Here is a 22,147-nt window from a genome sequence, read left to right as displayed (position 1 = left end):
AGACCTTCCTTCTTTCTCGTGATTCTGAAATCCTGTTGCTTCCTCTACAGCTGCTTAATCTGCCTGCTTTAAAGTGGAGGCTTTGGTTTGGAGTTTTGTTTTGTTTTTGAGATTTAATATTGCATGTATGTTCTCACGCCACACTAGTTTAAACAACATTTGAAGGCCATGAAATTTAATATTCAACTTCAGAACCTTGTCCAAGAGATGAAATTATACCAAGAAAAAAAATGATGCTTAGGAATATAAGACGTTCCATCGAATCTATACTTCCTTGGAATTGCAACGTTTTTGCTTAAGCTGCTGTGTGGGTCTGATCCCTTGGTGGGCTCAAAATAGTCAAGATAATCCGGGAAAGGTGTGAAAATGACGTAGTAAATCTGACTCTGTGCCGCGCAAAAGCCAGTTTGGCGTTCCGGAGTTGCTCGGTAGTTACGCCTACGGGCGGCTCCCCAAACAGACCCCAAACGAAAGAGTGCGTTGCAGGAGGAGGCGGTTCCCGGCCCGCGACGTTGGCGGGACCGGTAGGCTACCGCCGGGAGCGGCGGTCCCGAGTTTAGATAATGGGGGAAGGAGGGCCTTAAAATCAAAAACACAATTTGGAATCCAGAATTGCTAGCGCCCCTTCCAGGGGCTTGGAAAGGGTAGTGCAATTGAAGGACCCGGAAGCTCAAGCTTCTTGAGTTTTACGATAAATTCGCTTTGGGATTTAAAACATCTATTTGCTACCCAAATCCGCACGGAAACCGGCTGGTTCTACGAGGCGTGGGGTCCGCGTGAACGCGGCAGCGGGACGATGAGGACGCTGCGCATAATTTACGAATGCCCCCGAAGAGTTTAGGACTTTTTAGGGACACTCCATCCGACACCCAAAGGTCTGAGTGAACAGTCTCGGCGTGAGCGTCTCCAGCCAGGAGCCCTAGGCTTCGACGGTCTCCCTCGGGTTCTGGCCCTGCCGGCTAATTGAGGGTCCGGGAGGCCGCTCCCCTCAGTCCAGGTCTCCTAGCCCACGTCGGGAAACGCTGCAGTTGCTCTTGTGACCCGTGTGTCCCCGGCAAGAAGGACGGACGCAACATCAAGATCGCACCTCCATCAAGTCAGAGCGAGGGCCTGCTCCCGCCTCCCGCCGTGGAGGCGCCGGGCACAGCGGGCTCACGTCCCCGGTCGAGCGAGCGCGTCTCTGGGTTCGAGCGGCACCGTTGGGCTGCGCGTTGGAGGAGAGGGCAGCAAACAAGATCTTGGTATAGGAAGCCCCATCCCACCACTTCTCGCCGAACCAGGCCGGGTAAACAGGCCATGCAAGCCCTCCCAGGACCTGGACGCCCAGAGATTGCTGGCTGCCCCTGCCCTGGCCAAATGGAGTGAGTTCCAGTTTTAACGCAAGTCTCAGCCTTTACGGTTTGGCGGATGGACTCAGCTTCTACTTTAAAGAAACAAATTAAAGTTCGTGTGGAAAAAGCTAAAAGATGTTATCCACCTTCGAGTCTCTATCTCCAAAGAGCTGCACATCCTCCCCATCCTTCATAGCTGCCTGCACTACCACAGCAATGAAACATTTGTTTTGTGGGATATGTTAGAATAAATGACAATAAAAACTATAGTTTTTTAGAATAGGTTTTTTTCTTACCAGTGTCCCTATGCACATTATGTGCAAGAGTATCTATCTATGCATATATAGCTAGATCCACATGTATTTGCTAGAATATATGCTGTGGACTTAAATTTGCTTTCTAAAACTCTGCAAAAATACAGTCATGTATCCCATCACATATGCCAAGCTTGGGCATGCTGATCTCAAAGGCCAATTAAAATGCTATTTTCTTTTAGTATCTATTAAGAATTTCCAAAACAGGAATAAGCTGCACTTTCAGAATGAAGCCACTCTACAGGTGAAAAGATGACACGCATAAATTGTATTTACAATGAAATGTTTAAAATTCATTTTTTTCTCCAAGATATACTGACTTCAAGGCATAGGGGTTTCTCTTCTTGGAGGGGCCTTTAGGCAGAGTCAGGTCTTGGCTCCCAGAACAGTGTCTGATGCTGAAAAACACTAAATCTGGACAGATTTACACAGAACAGAAGCTTTAATTTCACCCTTCAAATTCCAGCCAAACAGCTTTGGGGATTTTTCTATATTCCAGACCCTCTGAATGTTTTTCCAGATTTTATGGTCGAGCCATAGTCTGTGCAGCTCAACCAAAATCATGACATTATTAGACACAGCAATGAGATGTGTCATGTTTTTTAAAATTGTGTCCACATTGTGGAACAAAGACATTTTATGTTAAAGATGCAACTAATATAACATTGATGAAATAGCACATGCATATGATAAAAATTTGGAAATGGGTCTTACATGTTAAAAAGATAGTTTTTTTGTAGTCCTTTACTTGAAACTGTCTTGACACAGTTGTTTTATATTTTTAAAACAGTATTTTTATGAAGACAAAAAAATAAAGAAAGTATTCAACACCATTTTCCCAGACACTATCTGAATGAAGCTGATTTCTTTCTATTGAGACAGGCTTGGATTTTTCTCAGACTTTGAGATAAATGACCACTAACATTGATAGAAAGATGACTTTGAAAACTGCTTTCCTCTATTGCTAATGAAAAGCATATTGCATTTCCCCCAGGTGAAACCCAGAATTCTTGAACTGAACTGCCAGGTGTATCACCATTAATAAATAGCATGTAAGTGCTATTTTGGAAGATAGGAAGCTCCTCTGGCAGGCCCTGGCTATACAGAGTTATATTCTCAAGACGCTTATAATTTACCACAAATACAATTCAGGACATTGTGAAAAAGATACAAGTCAAGTCAAGAAATTTGTATTATCAGAGTTAGGACAGAGAATAGACTAAAAATAACTTTCTACGATGCTTAACCCATCCATACCTGGTGAGATAATTAAGGACATTCTTTGCCCATATAAATTCGTGTAACCATGACATATACCAGCATGTCTGCAGGGCTCCCTCCAAAGCACCCAAGAAGCCTAAAATAGTCAAGGTACCCCATACATCTCCCTTCCCCCTACAGGCCCTGCTTGTGGAAAATAGTGGAAAGTACAATGTACTGAGTTAAATAAACATTTAACTTGCTCCATGTCTAAGGCAAATCAGATTTAAGGCCAACATATGGGCTCCAGGTCAGGGCTGGAGACATGGCCTCAGGTTGGGCCTGGGGAGTGAATGATGTGTGTGGTCATTGTCAGAGGCTCTGGCCGAGCCAAACAGACTCTGGGTTACCCACCTTCCCAAGGACTATGGAGAGACTGAGCTCCGCTTAATTCCAGAACCCATCACAGCTTAGAGCTCTCTGTGCTGGACCCAACAATGTAGATCTAGATTCAGAATGTAACTACTTATTTGTCCGAGTTCCTTTAGGGTAGACACAATGATTTATTGATTTGGAGTTCTCCATATTTAGCACTATACCTGGTACATGTTAAGCACTTGCTACAGAACTGATAAATCATTTAAATTGTTTAAGTTCCTGGTGAAGAAGATTCCTTTTATGTCTTTGGGTCTTCAGGTGGCTGCAGAGCGTCTAGATGTGCGATGTGCTACAGTAGCCACTGGCCACATGTGGCTATAAGTGCTTAGAATGCAGTTTGTCCAAACTGATATGTACTGAAGTATAAAATACATACTGGATTTTGAAGACTTAGTGTAAAAAAGAATATGAAATATCTCATTAATAATTTTATATTAATAATGTTAAATAATACTTCAGATATATTGGGGTAATTAAAATGCATTTGTGGTAGGCCACCTCTAAGTTGACCCCCAATGACCTCAAACTCCTGGTATTCATATCCATATGCAATTCCCTTCCTTTGAATGTAGGCTGGACTTAATGGCTCAGTTCTAACAGAAAATGGCAGCAATGATGGGCTGTAACTTCCAAGATTAGATTAGTAATAGATAGCAGCTTCTATCTTCAGTACCCCTCTCCCTCACTAGCTTCCTCTCTCTCTCTCTCTCTCCTCAACCACCCCCCCCTCAGCCTCCTCCCCCCGCCCAACCTCTCTATCTCGATCTCAGAGCCCAGCCACCAGTAAAAACCAGACTCTTATGCTGAAGATGCCAAATGGAGAAGAGAGGCCCTGAAGGATGAGATGTCACATGGAGAAGAACTGAGACACCTGAGCCAACAGCCAGCAAGACCTGCCAGGCATGAGAGTGACACTTTTTGGAAGCAAACCCTCCTGCCTCAGTTAATGCTTGACTGCAGACTCAAGAGAAACCCTGAGCCAAAACAATCCAGCTATGCGGTTCATGTATGCTGCCTGTTACAGCAACTGTGAAATAACAAATGTGTGTTTTAAGCTAAGTTTTGGGTTAATTCATTACACAGCAATAAATAACTGATATACTATTGTTAGAATGAATTTCACTTGCTACTTTTTACATTTTAAAATGTGGTTACTAGAAAATTTTAAATTACATCTGTGGTTCACATTATATATCTATTGGATAGCAGTGGTCTCTGTGGCTCAGATGGAACAAAACAGTTCAGGTTTTATTTGGGACTCTGGGGAGTTGGACCCAAATTTTGATATAGAAAACCATGAAATAATTAGGTATACATCTAACAAAATATGTTCTACTCTATAATCCCTTGGCTAAATCAATTTCTAATATTTACATATTAAACAGCTATAGATTGAGAGTCAAGAGTTACTCTATCCCCAGTTTAGCCCCTAGTTAGCTAGAAACTGTACCCAGAGAGAGCACTTTAATGTCCCTTTCCGTGTTAACTCTTTATAATTCAACAACTGCTTATTTCAGCTTGCTACCGTGGAGTAATGGTGACTTTGGTGATAGCTAGTTCAGTGTTTCTTGTGATAATGAACCTAGCATTAGCAGCTCTGCTTGTCCAAAATGGTCTTTTAGCAGAGTGGGGAGTAAGTCAGGGTAAGGAGTGGACAACCTGAGACAAAAGCGCATTCTTCAGCACACCTCTAATTGTTCCCACAATCCTCTGCAAACCTCCACAGCCTTTCCTGGAAATTTTGCATCTGTTCTTCCCAACTCCTGACATCTAAAACACCAGAAAACTTTTTCATTTAGGAGTTTTGTAGCTAAATTTGAAGTTGGGAAGAAATGAAGGACTTAGCTTTCTATTCGTATTTGCAGAACCAGACATTTAAGGTGATAATTTAGAAAAATATTTTAGAAAATCATTCTCTCTACTGAATTTTATTTTTCCAGTACGGTGAGAAGTTCTCATAAGTTTTCAATGGCTACACATACCAGCAACTCCATCTTTTGACCATAAGGCCACTGATTTGAATCTCCTTTGCTCTGGCTATTTACAGATAATCATGGAATAGGACCATGTTACAAAAATGAACATTTGTCTTCTGTGTATTTTTTCTACATTTAGTTAAGAAATTCTCTTCCTTACATCTTAAATGCATTTTATTTTGACGGCATGATTGCAGATGTAATACATGGCACTTCAAAAAGGGGTGGTTTCTATAGTAATATTTTGACTGAAAGTAGGTAGTCTTGTATAAGGTTATGCTTGATAGTTTCAATCACTTAAAAATGACCCTTGATAAATGTTGCTGCAAACTTTCCAGCTTGGAACTTATGGGGTGATTAAGTAAAGGTCAGGCACTGCTACACAGACCATTATTCCGTAAACGTTAATGGATAGTGGCTGCACTGAAATTTTGTATAAAAAGTTAAACATGTTGCTAATATAAATTAGCATTACTTTGGCTGATGGCGTTGTTTCATTACATCTGTTTCTATTAGGTATTTAATTTTCAAATTTTTATAACAATGTTTCAGTAGACTTTTTATTTTCCTTTAGAGATGAGTTTTAGAAAGCTCTTGTTAAAACGTAGAGGTAATCCTATAAGGGAATGAGGAAGTGATGCCACTTATATTGAGACGATTACAAATCAGAGCTTTGTATTAAGTGACAATTTTAATTCTAGATTTTGACTTTCAGTTTTCTAAAACTACATAATATTTTTCCTAAATAAAATCCTTAGTATTTGTCTAGGTACACAAAATAAGAAAATCAACCATGCCAGATGATACCAAAGCTTTTCCAAGTTTTCAAAATAATGGGATTAAAGTCGTGTGTGTGCTGTTCTGTTTCCATAAGCACTAACTCTAGACATTGCTTCACAGATCTAAGCAAGTTGGTTTTCAAAACATACTCAACATATGCTTCTGATAACTTTCTGAAACAAGCAATGAATGGCACAGTATGTTAGAGTATGCTTATGTAAATTAATGTCCAAAAAGTGATGGTTCTGAGTTTCTCATTTTTAGTCTCATTTTAAAACCAATTTTCTTTGCTTTAGCATTTACTATTAAACAATATTCACTCAATCTTGGAGAGCTTCTTTTTTCATCGTTGCAGGCACGACATAATTTTTTTTTTCAAATAAAGAAAGTATCCTGTGAAATTTTACCAGTGAAATTCTATTACTTTCTTCGAGGAATGATGACTTATATTATGAAGATTTAGAACGTGGAATTTTACATCTTCAGTTCTTGGAATTGAATCAAACCACTTTCTGGCCATCGCTTCCTCTTTAATCCTTCTCCTCCTTCCTCCCTCTCGGCCACCTCCTTGACCATCTCAGGTCCTTCCCCAGCCACACATAATCTCATTATGCTTCATTCTCTATAGCTCACTCATGCTCTCTCTCTCTCTCTTTCTCTTTCTGAGGGGGACCCTTTGTTGATCCTGCAATGGGAGCAGACCTATTCTGGTTCCTGAGCCTTACACTAATTCGGCTACCAGAGAATGATTTTATTCTTCCTCCATTCCCCGCTTTCCCTTCCCACATCACACTCAGCAGCAAGAGAGCATGCTCTCTCTTCCTCTCTTCCTTGCTGACACCAAAGAGGACTCCCCAAGGGGCTTGTCAGATAAACCTGAATTCAGCAAAGGAAATTCAGCAAAGTGAAGAAGAGGGAGGACTTATCAGGACTTACATTAACATTATAAACAAAGAAAAGAGTTGACATGCAGCTTTAAGTGTGTGCAGGATACTTCTAGTTGTCTTTGTAAAGTCCTGCCTGCTACAGCCCCCTCCCCCCAATTATACCCCCAAGGCACTCCCATGTAATATGCTGTTATCAGCCATGCAAATATTTTTCTAATCTCATTTCAAACTCTACCTCACAAACAGGTGCCTTTTTGTGCAATCTGGATATACACGTGTGGCTATTATTCTGTTGCTTTGAAAAGGTGATAAAGGGTATAAGGGACTATCAGACCAGACCATCCCTGGGTAATTGGCCATGAGCCTCAGTGTGGATCCAGACCCTCTCTTTGTTTGAAATCCATCATGTGACTCCTGCAGATGACTGACAAGGGCAGACTTGTAATAACATTATTTCAGGAGGATAATAACCAGCCATCATAAATTCCTTGTTAAGTAGTTTATTGCAGGTTGTAGGCTATTGACAATGACTTTATTTTACAGCATGAAGGAAAATAGTTCCTTGTTGCTGCTAATCTCTAAAACCACTTTAAAACTTTTTAGTTCCCTCTGAGAAAACCACTGTTAAGTAGGAAGAGAAAGGAAGAAAAGAGAAAAAGAAATATCTGTTTGAGATACAAAAGAAATGCTCTAGGAGCTCTTTTCATGCAAATAAAAATTTCAACCCCACATTCAGAGCCATCCTTCTATGTCTTACATTCCTGGGTGTTAAACAGAAAATATCTAAAAGCCTTAGGCATGACTGTGTAGAGAAATGAAAATGAGTTAGGAAGCAGCTCATTCTGAGATTTAAATGAGGAACTCTGAGTTTCATTTCATTTCTTGTTCTGTTGGCAGCATATCACTTCATTACTAATTCCTTGCAGTGAAAAAGAGACATTACAACTTTCATCGAAAATCTCATATTTTGTTAGGATTTCTACATCTTGACTTCAAATGATGCTGCAAGAGATCTTTATCACTGTCAGTTCTTGTAGTTTAAGACCACACACCAGTACCTATGCTGTAAATGGCCATCACGAAATAGTAAATAATTTTATGGACGTTTAGTTAGAGGAGAGAGTTTATAAGAGCTTGTACATCTATTTTTCTTTTCTTTTAAAAATGGAAAAAAAAATGGTGGAAAAATATATAAGCCCTAAAATATCTTTTTAGAAAGCAATTCTTATAAAACATGCATAGAGTTAAAACCATGCAAGCAGGTACATATGTGACTAATCATATTTTTGATATATCTCTCTGCCTAATCATTAACTTTAAATGCCATATAAGAATTTGTAATCCACAGTAAATTATTATTTCATAGAAATAATTTAAGAGGGCTGCTGACTAATGTGAAACATTCTAGTTTCCACCAGCAGTTGGCTGCCAAACATTGGGGGAAAAAAAGTCTCAGATATAAGTTGACATAAATTATAGTGCATATAAATCTCTAATGATCAAGTGGTGGTTAGAGATTATTGCATTTAGAAGATAGGGAAAAAACATATTAAACACCATGAAGTCTTTCCAAGTTCCATTTTACATATTAAGAAACAGGATTTTAAAAAATCCCCTCAAAGCTTTTTAACTTCTTTGTTTAATGCTCTAGACTGTATTTTGAAATGTAGGACATTTCAAAATACAGTCTAGAGCATTAAACAAAGTGTAATCGAGTTTATTGAGCATAGAAAATAGAGGGGAAATCATTTAATTATCAGAGAGACTGCATAAGTTCTGTTTTTAAAAATGTAAATTAGAAAATTTAGCTGTTAAACTAAAACTTTTAACTTTTTTCAAATGTTTCTCTCAGGATACTCTTTTTGCAGCAAAAATCAGAATAACTGAAAGTGATAACTGTCTGAATAATAGTTATAAGGGGACCCTTTATAATTAAAAGGGGACCCTTTCAAATTCTTAGGTTTTCTGCAAAGCTGAAAACATTTGAGTGGAAATAATGTTCAGATTATAAAAAGCAGCAGCACATGAGTGAAATCAGGCAGGATTGGCTTGACAGGGGTTCAGAAACCAGAAACAGTGACACGTAGCCACTCAAATGGCAGCATTATTCAGGTAGAAATCCATAATTAGCTGAAATTTTTTGAGTTTAAAGGTTCACTATAAAGTGCTGGGTGGGGTGGGGGCGGGGGAAGGGAATAGTAAGTCTGGTTGAGAAAATTCATTCCCTAATTGTCATCCTTTTCTTCAAGATGTTACTCCAAGAGACAATTACGTCAAAGAAGGTTAGGGGCCTAATTCTGAACACTGCCTTTTAAGCACATTCTAGAGGCCTATTAGCCATCATGTAAACTGTAGACAGCAACATTTCTACCACCCCAATACTTAACATCTGTACGCCAGCTTCTCGGGAGCAGAAATGGAGACATATGCATTTTAACATATTCCAAGAATATACTCACAAGGGAAAATCTACCTTTCACCATATATGGCCATCATGCAACTCTATCCAAGAACTGAATGCAGATATTTATGTAATATTCCCAGTCCCTCTCTCCCCAGGTTGGCAGAGGTTTAAGGAAATATTTGGGGAGGCCCCTGCAAAGTCGATCTTCTAAGATATAAATGGTGCTGATGGAGAAAGCTGGAATGCTTTTTTTGAGCATGAATTGGACTGTTACCATGTGGGGTATGTCAGAGAATTTTTTTATCAATCTTCCTAAAAATATCAATAGATATAAAAATTTGTAGTTATATATACTCAACATTTTATTTGTGCCAAGGGTTATTTGGTAAATTGTGATCTTGACCCATTTTTGGGGGGAATAGCTCAGTGTGCTCTTGGATTCTAGTGATGGAAAAGCAGATTTGTGGGATAAAGGAAGTAGATGATATTTTATAAGTGAATTTAAGTGACTTTGGGAAATTGTCCAACATGGCTAGATTAAAACCTTGCTGATTACTAGGGTGGGGGAAAATATAATTAATAGACAGAATTGAAATAACGGAATTCCAAAGGAGATAAGGTGTTAAAAGTAACATTTAAATTTTTTTTAATAAATATAATTTACATAATTAAACCAGTGTAAAACTAGCATATTTGAGTGTAGCAGCCACTTAAAGAACATATAGCAGGCATGCTAATGAAGTCAAAGAAGAAACTATGATGTTTTATTATAGAATTTTAATGGTACGTGGAGGAGGGAGGTCAGAAGGCCTGGGCACTAACTGAAAAGAAAAGAAAAAGGCCTGGGTGCTAGTTCTGCTCTGCTCTTACTAGCTTTCTGTGAGTATGTCTTTCCAACAGAAAGAAATGGGGATAATATTTGTCCTTCTTACCTCACAGTTATTATGATTCAATAAGGGAACACATATAATATTGCTTTGAAAACTGGTAAATACTACAGAAGCACAAGATATTATTATTAGCATATTCTCGACTATCCTGCAATAGGATGCTATTTTCACGTCAGTGCTGATGTATGGCTCTGACTGGAAAGAGAATAATCAAAAGTATGCCACTGCCTCCACTCAAGCTCTCTGGAAGGAGCATTCTGGGCATTGAAGAAGGGCCTTGCTCGCTCTCTCAGCGTCACTACTGTTCCCAATGGACAGTCTGTGTCTGGAGTATTCACCAGAAGGAAGGGAAGCACACTTATGCTCACAGAGAGGGCCTGACTCTATGAACTCCCCGCCCCTGCATCTTTGGGTGTCCCATGCACGTTAATAATAAAAGCTCTTCTTAACACCTTCAGGATCAGAATATACCTATGGAGGAGAGAGAGGTTTCAGGTCACCAATGCTGCCTGGCCTGTTCTTTCTTAATGTACCAGTAGTGCATTAACTGCTTTCCTACTCAGCTCACCCTTCCTGCAAAATATATTATATTTAAAATGTGTTCAGCAAATTGTTACATAGGAGTGGGGGGAAGACTTTAAAAATGTTAATTAACTGGAGCATAGAGCTTAACATTCTGGACTCTGAGATGGTATTTAAGCCTATTTAGATTTTCTCCAAATACTTTAAGGCTAATGCAACTTCTGAATGTATCTAGTAATCTCTAATTATCTGTGGAAATTGTAGATGTGAGAAGACCAGATTAAATCCACAGATAATCCTAAAATCTCATTTTAGCCAACAGCGTGGCTCTTTTCCCACCAAGCCCAGCACGAGAAGGGCTACTAAGAAGAGCAAGGCTGACTGGAGCGCCACGCTCCCTGTTTTCCTGCCCACCCTCTGGTGAAGATGTTAATAAACGCGCCAAACTGCCAGAAACCAAGCCAACGAAAGGAAAAGTGGAAAATCAGGGGCCTGGGCCACTGCCAAGCTAGAAGAACAGACACTGAGAACTGAAAGGCACTGGAGCCCTAGCATCAAGAAGCAACCCACATGCCCATGCCTTCGGAGCCCTGGGCTACAGTTTTCAGAAGATGCAGCACCATCCTATTTTGCAATGCTGCCACACACAGATCGTTGCTGTCCACCAGTCTGACCAATTGTGTGTGTTCATCCAAGGTGAACAAGGCCATGCCATAATCTGGAACCTCCTCTCCCAGCTCACAGCACCAAGGACCAGGCAGTAGACTGATCTAAGCGCTCTCCCCAGTTGAACACAATCTACTAACAGGAGGAGAAAAGGAAGAGGAAAACAAAGACTATTTTTAGGACTACTTTATAAATCCCACCGACCTTCACTTTACTGTTTACCCCCTCTTGGTGCTTTTTAGTTTTTTAACTTGATGGTTATATTAACGTCAGAACAGAAATGTTTCGCAATCTTTTTAAACTCGGGTCTAGTTTTAATGACTATAAAAATTTTTCATGATCTGTAAGTTTTTTGAAATTTCAAAAGGAATATCATCAGTGAAATAAGTTGATGCGAGCCATTTTAGAAAAAAGTTTTTCAAAAAGTAATATTTTATTAGACAATCTCATGTTTACTCTTGTTTAAAAAAAATAGAAAGATACTATTTGATTTTTGGTAGGCTTATTTCTCCCCCCTCTTCCTTTTCCTGGGCTATTTCTGTTTATATTGGAGCTCTCTGGACTAGAATTTATGGCTAGTTTTGGTTCAACTGCATCGGGAATTAAATTTGGAAGTGGGAGAAAAGGAGAAACGGAGATGATCTGATGAAGGGAAGACAACAGTGTTTACTGCCAGCTTTTTGGGGTGGAATGAAGGAAATGTGTGGAAGTCTGTACTGAGATAGAAAAGCTGGCATGGAAGAGAAATGGAAAAAAGACCGATGTTCAGCCGATTGAAAAAAAAAAAAGCTGGCTCTTGAATTTAAACTTTCTGAATCACAGAGCTCGGGATTAGCATACTTGATTTTTGTTCTAAATTATGTCTTTTAGGCTCACGCCACCTCCAGACCTCGGTATCTGCAAACAGATGCTGGGAGGCTGGGTTCTTAGACCTTGGGAAAGAAGCGACGCAGGGAGCAGCTCGCCACTTTCCTTCCCAGGGCAGCCTTCCTCTTGGAGGCTGCAGTGATTGCCCTTCGGGTCTTGGGGCAGCAGGGCCTCGGCACAACCGTCTCGCTCCCTAGCGTCCCTCGCTCAGGCACAGGCAGAGGCCGGAGGGCTTCGGCCCCCGAGTCTCTGCCTGCGTCCTCAGCGCGGCCGGCTCCTCGGCGGGCCAGTTTCCTCAGTCCTTCTCTTCTGCCCCCCTGCGGCCATCGGGGGCAAAACTGCACGGCTGCTGATGGGTCTTGGCCACCCAGGGCCACCGCCACTGCCACCTCTACGGTGAGCACCTGAGTGGCGTGCGGGTGTGCCACGCTTGAGCGGGATAGGAAAGGCTGCTCTGGGAGGGGGACGGTGGTGATTCCTGCGGGACCAATACCCCACTGGGATCTTCAAGAGGGTTCAGGCAAGCCTGCACCGCCCCATCTACCCGCCCATCTAAGGCTGTTTACCCAGAGCAGTGAGGACAAGCGGTGAAACCCTCTCCCAATGTTGGGGCTGGCCGCCTCATTGACAATAACCCCTGCTCTGCTGAGTGAGGGCGGTGCATCCGCAGTGTGGAGGTAGGACAGGGGGGAAGAGAGTCGCAGCCTGGGGTTTAAGGCAATATGATAACTATGTAGCCACCACCTTTGCAGATCTGAGCTGAGGTGTTTATTTCAAGTTCCCCCTTTCACTGCCTCTACTAGCCTAGAGGGAGTTACAAATGACTTCCACATTCTGGTAGTACATGGGTGCATGGACTTTCCCTTAGCCAACCCAGCCAGCAAGGTTTGGGCTGCCAGAAAATGTGTTTCCCATCCAACACTGCTTGCACAAGGACAAAATATAATGTGTCTAAAAATGGTGAACTTCCTGTCTGGGCTTCCCTCCCCACACGTTTCCCCACTTAGGAATAAGACTGGAGTAACAAAGATTAGTTGGAAACCTATTTTTCCTTTGTACGTCCCAGATTTCTGCTTGTTCGGTGTCCCATGTCAGGTGAAATTATTCATGAGGCTCCGAACAGAGTTGATAACTCTTACTCGTCCCCCCTAGAAATTCCAAGTAGATTTAAATCACTGCCGGGTTGCTGCAGAGGGTCTGTGTTTTATGGGAGTTCTCCAGTGGGCTTTGAAGTATTTGCTTACCAAATCTATTTCTCAGCTTCAGGCTCCTGAATAAATTACCTGCCCCTTCTCTCAGCTGCCACTTTTCCATCAAGTGTGAGCAGTAGAGATGTCCCCAGACAATAGCTTGAAATGAGAGCTCTGGGCCATATACGTCAGGTGCCAGTCCTGGGACACCCATTTGCTACATGCTTGACTGAGAGATTGTGAATGTCTAATGGAACAGGCAGGGAATTGGGGCCCTTGAACCTTATTCTGTGCGGAGGTCTATCCCTTGTTTGCAGAATCACTTAACTAGTGTCACCATTTACTACTATCTTGAGCCTGGTTTCCTTGTCAGGAAAAAGACCATTGGAATTCTACTTTAGAGTGCACATTAAAATCTTCATTTCGAAAACATCTTGGAGCTTCTTTGAGGATTGCCACTTGCCAGAGGTTAGAGTTAATAGATGTCAGGCAGGTCTGTTGTGAAAACTGTAGGCTTCTATTTATTTTGTTGTTTGCATAAGGGCTAGAGAGGGTGAAGGGAAAATGGACAGCTAAGTCCCTTTAGTGATCAAGGAAGCATTTTGCATTATCTGCCAAGCTACTTTAAAAAGCATTGTTGTCCAGCCTTCTGAGTGAGCAGGATGGGGCATGGCTAAGCTGTCCATTTTGATGCCTACTCTTCCTGTCCCCATACCTAACAGCCCACCAAAATCATCATTTTCCTCATTTACACAGTGTTTGGAAGAGGTAATCTCCCTGGGAGATTCAAGAGCAGCCACTTCTGGGGTTGAGATTTGTCACATTTCTATGGTTCACCTCATCAGGGGCCTCAGCTGCACAAGGATTCCTGGATTTCCAGCTGGGCCTTCCCAGGCAAGGACAAAGACCCTTGTATTATTTAGAGTTTTACCAAGACAACATCAACAACAACAAAAAGTAAAACAAACAACAACAACAACAAAACAGAATATACAAAGGCATAGACATCTAGCATGTTTACGAAGCACAGATTTCTTACCCTAAAATAATTAAAGCTTGACAGTCTTGGTTTATCCCGCCTCTGCATGGGCTCATAGCTTCAGATTCCTTATCACCCACATCACTGCTGCTTCACCAGAGGAAGTTAGTTGCTGACACTCTGCTCTCTGGTCTCCTTCAGGGGGCCTCGGCTTGGCTGGACTCCCATTTTTATGCATCCCCTAACCCATGGCCTCGGAACCTGAGAAAAGCATTTCCTAATCCATTGTCAAAGCTTCTCCCAGCCCCCCTTGGGAGTCCCAGGATTTCCCTGAGTGGCATGCAGGGAGGTTCACCTGTCACTCTCTCCTCTCAGGCAGTCAGCCCAGGCTTCCCGCACCGGCCTCACCCTTCCAGAGACCAGCCTACTTTGTATTCACTCCTCCCCTCCCCAACTCTCCCCTAGCCAGCCAGCACCACTGAAAACCACCTGTTTTGTGTTTTGAAAGCTTGGAAGCACCCCCATCCTCCACCCCCGCAGACCTCCCACTGAGTTCACCCAGTTTCCCATCCAAACTCCAGATTTGAGTTCTCCACTCATTTGAAGAGCATAGGAGCTCACTGCATATTCAAGCCTTTTTTTCTAGCTCAGGTTGCCAATGGTCCGCCTCTCCAGGGAGGAGTGGTCTTGTAAAATTCTAAAGCTGATAGCTCTCAGGGGCAGTCCTCAGACTTGTCAGAGGTCAGAGTGCCTGCAAAGTCATGATCATTTCTGCAGGGCATCGTGTCACAAGGTAGGCTGCTCAAATGTACTAGGAAGAATTTTACAAGCAAAACTCATGACCCTGCTAAGGCATGTGCTATGAAATCACAATCGCAAGTAAACAGGTTCACATGCACATAACAGAAAGGAAACTACTGAATTCCCTGATTGGCAGTTTCTGAATGTTCTGTTGATGCTAATTTGCTCAGTAATTTTTTTCAGCTTTTTGCCAGCATTTGCTACCAGGCAAGTAGGAACAGGTGTCAAAGACTGGAGGAAAACTTTTGGAAGATAAAGTTTAAAACTAACAAACTCTCTCTCTATAGCAGGCAAAATAATGGCCTTCCAAAAATGTTCGCTTCCTAATCCGCAGAACCTGTGAATGCATTCATTACCTTATGTAGTAGAAAGAGACTTTGAAGCTGTGATTAAATACAGGATCTTGAGATGGGGAGGTTGTCCTGAGTTATCTGGGTGGGCCTGATGCAAGCACATGGTCCCTTATTAAAAAAAAGAAAAAAGTTTAGTTTCCTGATGAAGGAGGCAAGAGAGTTAGAGTCAGAGAAAGATTTGAAGATGCTGAACCATTGGCTTTGAAGATGGAAGAAGAGGCCAAGAACCGGAGAGAACTAGAAGTTAATGGAAAAGGCCAGGGAGCGGATCTTCCCCTCGAGTATCCAAAAGGAACACAGTTCTGCCAACATCTTGATTTTACACCAGTGAACCCCGTTTCAGACTTCTGACATACAGAACTGTAAGTTTAAAAATTTTCATTCTTTAAGTCACTTAATTTGTATTGCTTCTCAGCCTTTTGGCTAAGATAAGTGTAAGTTGCTCAATTTATGGTAATTTGTTACAAGGGGAACAGGAAATCAGTATTCTCCATTAACTTAATTGTTTATATAACTTGAGAAAAGAATACCTTCTTTCAAATTTGATAGGAACACTGATACAGCACGAAGAATAAACCAGCATCTCCATTCTTCTTCTTTTTTTTTTTATCTGTCATTGTCATTTACTCACAGCTCACACTAAGCCAGGGCCTGTGCTAATCTCTGATATACTAGCAAAGGCCTATCAAAGACCAGGACCCACCCCAACCAATTAAACCACACTCTATATGGTGGGGCCTGGGCATCAAGGTCCAGAGTCTCCCAGGTGACTCTAATGTGCAGTCAGGTCCACTGCAGGATCCCTCAGCAGTCAGATTCTAGCCTTTGAAACATGTCGCTGCCTGCTGCCACTTGAGTCCTTGTCTGGATGTGTCAGCTCTGCTGAACCAGTAGCCTTGAGGTCCTGTCAGAAGAGCATGTAGAACCTCATTCACAGGGCACTGTGTGGCTGAAGAGATGCATTGGGCCTCTCCCTACGCAAGCGCATTTTAGGGTGACCAGCCATCGCAGTTTGCCCAGGAGAGGGAGAGAGGCGTGTTCCCAGATGTGAGATTTTATACGCTAAAATCAGGAAAGTCCCAGGCATTTTGACAGAGAACTGGACGTCTGAGGTCCACAGCGTAAACACTCCTGGTTTGGGTGGGATCAGAGGAGGGCGTGTGTTGTGCCTTAGTGTGTTAGAGTGTGTACAAGTATATGAGAGAACGTATGTGTGCATTTATGAGTGTGTGTGGGCGAGTGTGTTTATGTGAGAGTGTAGGCATTCTGGGGACAGCAGGCCTTGCCAGCCCGGAATGGCCCCACTGCAGTGGCCTCTAAACCATCTGCGTCCTGGCCCTGAATCCTGCCAGAGAGCAGCCCAGAGGCAAATCTACCCTGAGTGGCTCGGTGAGCTCAGGGGTAGAACTTGTACGTTTATTTAGCTCTCTGACATTATAATTAGCTTTTCCTCTTCTGCAGAATGAAAGGGCAGTGTGCTTTCTGTCAGCTGGAGGAGCTGCCTTCCTGCCTGGATAAATCTAGTCTCCCCGATATTGTCACACCTGTTCAAACAAGGACCAAAATAGGTATTTATTTGAAGTTCAAGAGGCCATATGAGCTATGGCCTAAATATAGGCCTGGATATAATTATAAAGATACTTAATTCTTTGTTCTGAAAGATTTTTGCAGCCCACTGTTCCCTCAGAGGCTCAGGCAGTTTCCTTAAACATGTGTGCCTCCCAGAATGAGTAAAGCATGGGTGAGAATGTCTAGTGGAGCACGGAGCACAGGGCGAGAGGCTGGAGAGCATGGAGCCACATTCAGGACAACGACTCCCAGACCTGGATGTTTATCAGAACCACCAAGGAGGAGGCTTGATAAAGATATGCAGCTCTCCAGGTCCCCTCCTAGAGACCATCATTCCTTTGGTCTTGGAACAGAGACCAGAAACCTATATTTTTAAAGCTCCCCAGGTGATTCTTAAGATTACCCCTGACCTAAGGCATGGGAGCGGGAGATACCCCTTCCTGAGACGCATTGCTAGGACTAAGTCAGGAATATTTATAATTTCCATTTCCTGAGCACCCCTTTTATGCAAGCACCCATCATCATGATTCCCATTTTGCAGATGATGAGGCATCGAGTTCTTTCATTCATTTCTCTGCCATATACCAGAGCACCTCAGGGCAGGCACTTTTAAGACCACAGGCTTTTTGACACTCTGGTAAGTGCTATAAACCCTTTCACCATAAAACTGCACCAGTGAAGAAGATTTTGCACAATTTCAGACGCTTCATGGAGCACTCCGGAGCCTGTCCAAGGACCTCCGGTTAAGAATGCCCATTCTGAAGGACATTCCTAAGGGAAGTCCACAACCAGGTTATGGGGCACTTACTGTGGGGTTTCCGCAGTGCCAGAGCACGTTAGGGATGCTGTGGACATAAGAAGTGAGGATGAGACATAGCCCCTGCTTCCAGTTTAGTGGAAAATACACAACTGCACAGGCAGAAAGATAATATGAAGGTCAAGGTAGTTTATGCCAAGTTCAAACAAGGGCTAACACGATGTGCTGCAGCTCAGTGATGTGTCAGGGGCTGTGCGGGCTGAGAGGTTGGGAGGTGAGGCTGAGCCTTGGAGGAGCCTGTCCTAAGCTCAGCAGGAAGGAAGAGAATTCTGGGCAGGGGGAGCGTGGTGATATTTGTGGGGAGAAGACGAGAAAGCCATACCCAGAGCAGAGACAAGAAAAGTCAGGCCAGGCCATTAAAAAAAAAGAAGAAGAAGAAAGAATTCCATATATTAAAGGAAAAAAAAGGAAAGAGGAAAGAAAAGGATAAGAAAAAGAAATATTCAAGAGAGTGACAACATTTGTGGTCATTTTAAAATATGTTTAAATTAGAAGTCAAAATTGGTAGTTACGAATTGGTAGTCACAGGAATATAAAGTGCAGCATAGGGAATATAGTTAATAATAGTGTAATAACTGTGTATAGCGCCAGGTGGTACTAGACTAATCAGGGGGATCATTTCTTAAATTATATAAATGTCTAACCACTGTACTATACATCTGAAACTAATATATTGAATGTCAACTGTAATTGAAAAATAAATGCTAAATTGAACAATTATTTTAATACAAAAACATAATGCTAGGTAATTGTACTGTTCACAAAAAATTACAGAATTTATTTAAAATATATTTATTTAAGTTCCCCATGGCCAATGTGATCCAATAACAGGACCTAAGATAAAGTTGCATGGGGACCTCTGACAGTTTATCCCTGGGACTGTGTGTATAACTTCATTTGCAAATTATGTCAGAAGTCTAAATTTGAGGCTCTTTGTGAAAATGGGGTTCAGGCCAAACGGCCCGCTTGCTTACCCTCCCTACCCTCTACCCAGTGATAGACCCTGTCACAGTGTGGCTGGAGATCTGTGGGGTGGGGGGAAGTGGGGAAAATAGATGTGTTGGTTTGGATCTGACTGGAGAAGGCTCTCCATCCCCACTGAGTTTCCTCCTTTGCCCTGTAGAAGGAGCTGCTGCAATTTTAAGGAAAGTGTGTAGAGTCTCAGCTGGGCAGGGGTCAAATGACTCTGGGTGTGGGAGAAACCAGAGACTGGGAAACTGGCCCAGAAATGATTGCAGAGGGGCAGATGCAAGGAGGAGAGCCTGGGCAAGGGCCAGGGAAGGGCAGATTCCAAGATGGGAGGATTATCCCTAGGGGCCCAGGGGAGAGAAATGAGGCAGAGAGGATCCGTGGTTTTGCCAGAGGGTGACAGCTATGGTGGTTCAGCGCACAGAACCGGAATTCGCAGGGTCTAAAAGATGAAGACAAGTCTAGCACTCATCTGTCCTCTGGTGGGTGGCAGGCAGGCTCACTACGTTGGGCTCACCACGTTGGGCTTCCTCCCAGTAAGAGCACCCTGGTAGTTCCTTAAACACAAATGCTGCAGGCAGGACCCTCTGCTCACCTGACACCGTGTTTTCTGAAAGATGTTCAGATTCTAAGGAGCTCCTGCTTTCTAGCTATGGAAGTCCCTCTGTTTCCTCTGCCCAGGACGTGGCCCCATATGTGAGACATGGTTTCTTTAAATAGACAAGGAACTTCCGCAACTCCAGGGCAGAGTGCTTTGCAGATATATGCAGAATGTTTTAATAACATACATATGAAAATTAATAATAATAAAAAAAAGTCGAGTGACTATGGCATTAGGTGGAGGCAGAAATAGGAGAATGTGCCGGCTGGCGTGAACTTTTGCTCTTTGGAACTAGCAGGAGTTTGCATAGAAATAAGCTTATGTGGAAGTAGGAGGAAGTGTGGGGTCAGACATCTATTTCCAACCGTAGTCCCATTCTCTGTGAGTTTCAGAAATGCACATTGCCACTGTCTGGGATAGTGAAGTGATTTCTTAGGCAAATAAAGTAGTTTCCTGCTTCTGAATGTAATTTCTTTGCATAACAATGAGCTTATTAAACAGACTCAGAAATTATTACAAGATCATTTAAGCCATTTACGATTAAAAACATACTATAAATCTGATTTCAAGGTTAAGACAAAGCTACAAATGACCATTTTTAAAGAACGAGAGCACCATAAAGATACATTTAGATCTGTTCTCATTTAAAAAGACTCCTTGTGATTGGACGAGGACATGTGGCTGAATCTGGGCAATAAAATGTAACTGGAAATGTCTGCGTTACTTCTGGGTTAAGGCAGTGAATCCCTCCTGTGTGGTCCTCCAGATTCCTGCTTCCACTGTTGCAGAAGAGGCCATGGCCTGAGGTTGTAGAGCCATAAAATTGACACAATCTGAATTGCCACTGGAGAGTCACCTGGATATGTAATGAATTTCACATGACTGAAAAAATTAACCTTTATTGTATTAAGCCACTGAGATTCCGGGGTTATTTGTTCTTGCAGCAAAATCTAGCCTACGCTGACTAATATACTTACTTTTCCTTGTCTCTTAATTTTGTTTCCTTTGAACAAGCAATTTACTGACCCCCTTACATTCTTCAAAATAGAGGATAAATGGCGCTTTTAAGAAATCATTTTTTCCATGCCCTCCTTATGAATTTTTTCTTCTGGAACCAAGAGATATGTGGTTATATGATTGCAAATGGCTGTGTATTTACCAGAACGGTCTTCCATCCCTCCTCTTCCTTCTCCCTTTTGAGAAAAATTTGAAATACAGGCCCTGACAAAAATGAATAATACCCCCGCTCTCACCACCCAGGATTTACAGTTATTAAAATTTTGTCATATTTGCTTTAGGTCTTATTTTTATAAAGGAAATAAAACCTTACAGTCACAGTTGAAGCACTTACCCAACTCCCACCATTTTCTTTAGCTGTATTTGCTTCGTACACATGCCCTACCCTCATGTCCTGGTACTAGCAATGTTACCTCATATTAGCAATGTTAACTGCTAATATGAGTGTGGTGTGCTTTCACTGAGTTTTTTTGGTGTTTTTATATCATATATATTCCATGTTTTTAAAAATATACACAAAAAGGATATCTGAACTTGACTTTGACTCAGAATTGTATTTTGAGATTTGCCACAGTGATGTATATATTTGTATTTCTTTCTTTCTTTCTATCTATCTATCTATCTATCTATCTATCTATCTATCTATCTATCTTTCTGTATCTGTACCTATATATTCACTCTTATATGTATATTTACTCTTAATAGTTTGGTATATGAATATAGTACATTTTATTATCCAATTCCCTATGGATGTATGCTATGGCCTGAATGTGTCCTCCAAAATTCATGTTTAAACCCAACTCCAAAGGTTGTGGTATTGGCAGATGGGGCCTTTGGGAGTGATTAGGTCATGAGGACAAAGTCCTCATGAATGGGATCAGTGCCTTTATAAAAGAGGGCTTCGAGGTACAAAGAACAAGGTAATAATCACGTGAAATCCCACCATCCAAAGAAGACCACCATTAATGTTTTGATGACTACCCTTCCAAACATTTCTGATGGAAACGAATGTGTGCAATGTTACATAAATGGAATCAGGCTATGCTCATTTATCACCTGCCTTTTCGCTCAACAGTCTGTTATGAACACCTCAAGGCAGTTTTTCAATTCTACAAAACTCTTCTGATTTCCTTGGGCTCAGAGTTGCTTCAGGATTAGAAGATGAGAGGAAGGGCAGGAAGGAGAGGAAACCAGTAGTGGTGAAGGGCTTGGTATGTGCTTAACTGATTTCCTCATCCCAACCATCCTGGGAGGCAGGTGCCCCTGAGCATTACACAGATGGGGAAATTAAGGTCACAACAGCAGAGATCAATGAAGTCAGAATTCAGTAAGTTCTCCTGCTTACTCCACTTCATTTATTCCACCTACTCGTCTCCTACCCCTTCCTTGATGGGCTCCCCGCTCCCACCCATCCTCTGCAGATGCAAAGAATGAAAGGGTTTTGAAGGGGTCTTTCCATAGCTTCGATGAAGTCAACAGAGGTAAGAATATCAAAACTCTGCTCCACTCCACCTGCTTTCCCTTCTCTCGCCTCAGGAAAGAGAAGACAGCACTGCTCCTGAATCCCCTCTCAGGG

At 42.0% G+C, this 22,147-nt stretch overlaps 1 long non-coding RNA gene across 1 annotated transcript in view; it reads left to right on the top strand.

The window, feature by feature from the left end:
* Nucleotides 1–4,278, top strand: part of LOC120598607 (uncharacterized) — a 39,213-nt gene extending 34,935 nt beyond the window's left edge. Inside the window, exon 4 of the long non-coding RNA XR_005651637.1 lies at nt 4,054–4,278. This is a non-coding gene — a long non-coding RNA (uncharacterized LOC120598607). The remainder of the gene's footprint in view (nt 1–4,053) is intronic.
* The last annotated feature ends 17,869 nt before the right edge of the window (nt 4,279–22,147 follow it).

The sequence above is a fragment of the Pteropus medius genome, unplaced genomic scaffold (assembly GCF_902729225.1).
Source record: "Pteropus medius unplaced genomic scaffold, Ma_sr-lr_union100, whole genome shotgun sequence".
NCBI lineage: Eukaryota > Metazoa > Chordata > Mammalia > Chiroptera > Pteropodidae > Pteropus > Pteropus medius.
The sequence above is the reverse complement of the archived record's forward strand: the minus strand, read 5'-3'. Positions and strand labels throughout refer to the sequence as shown.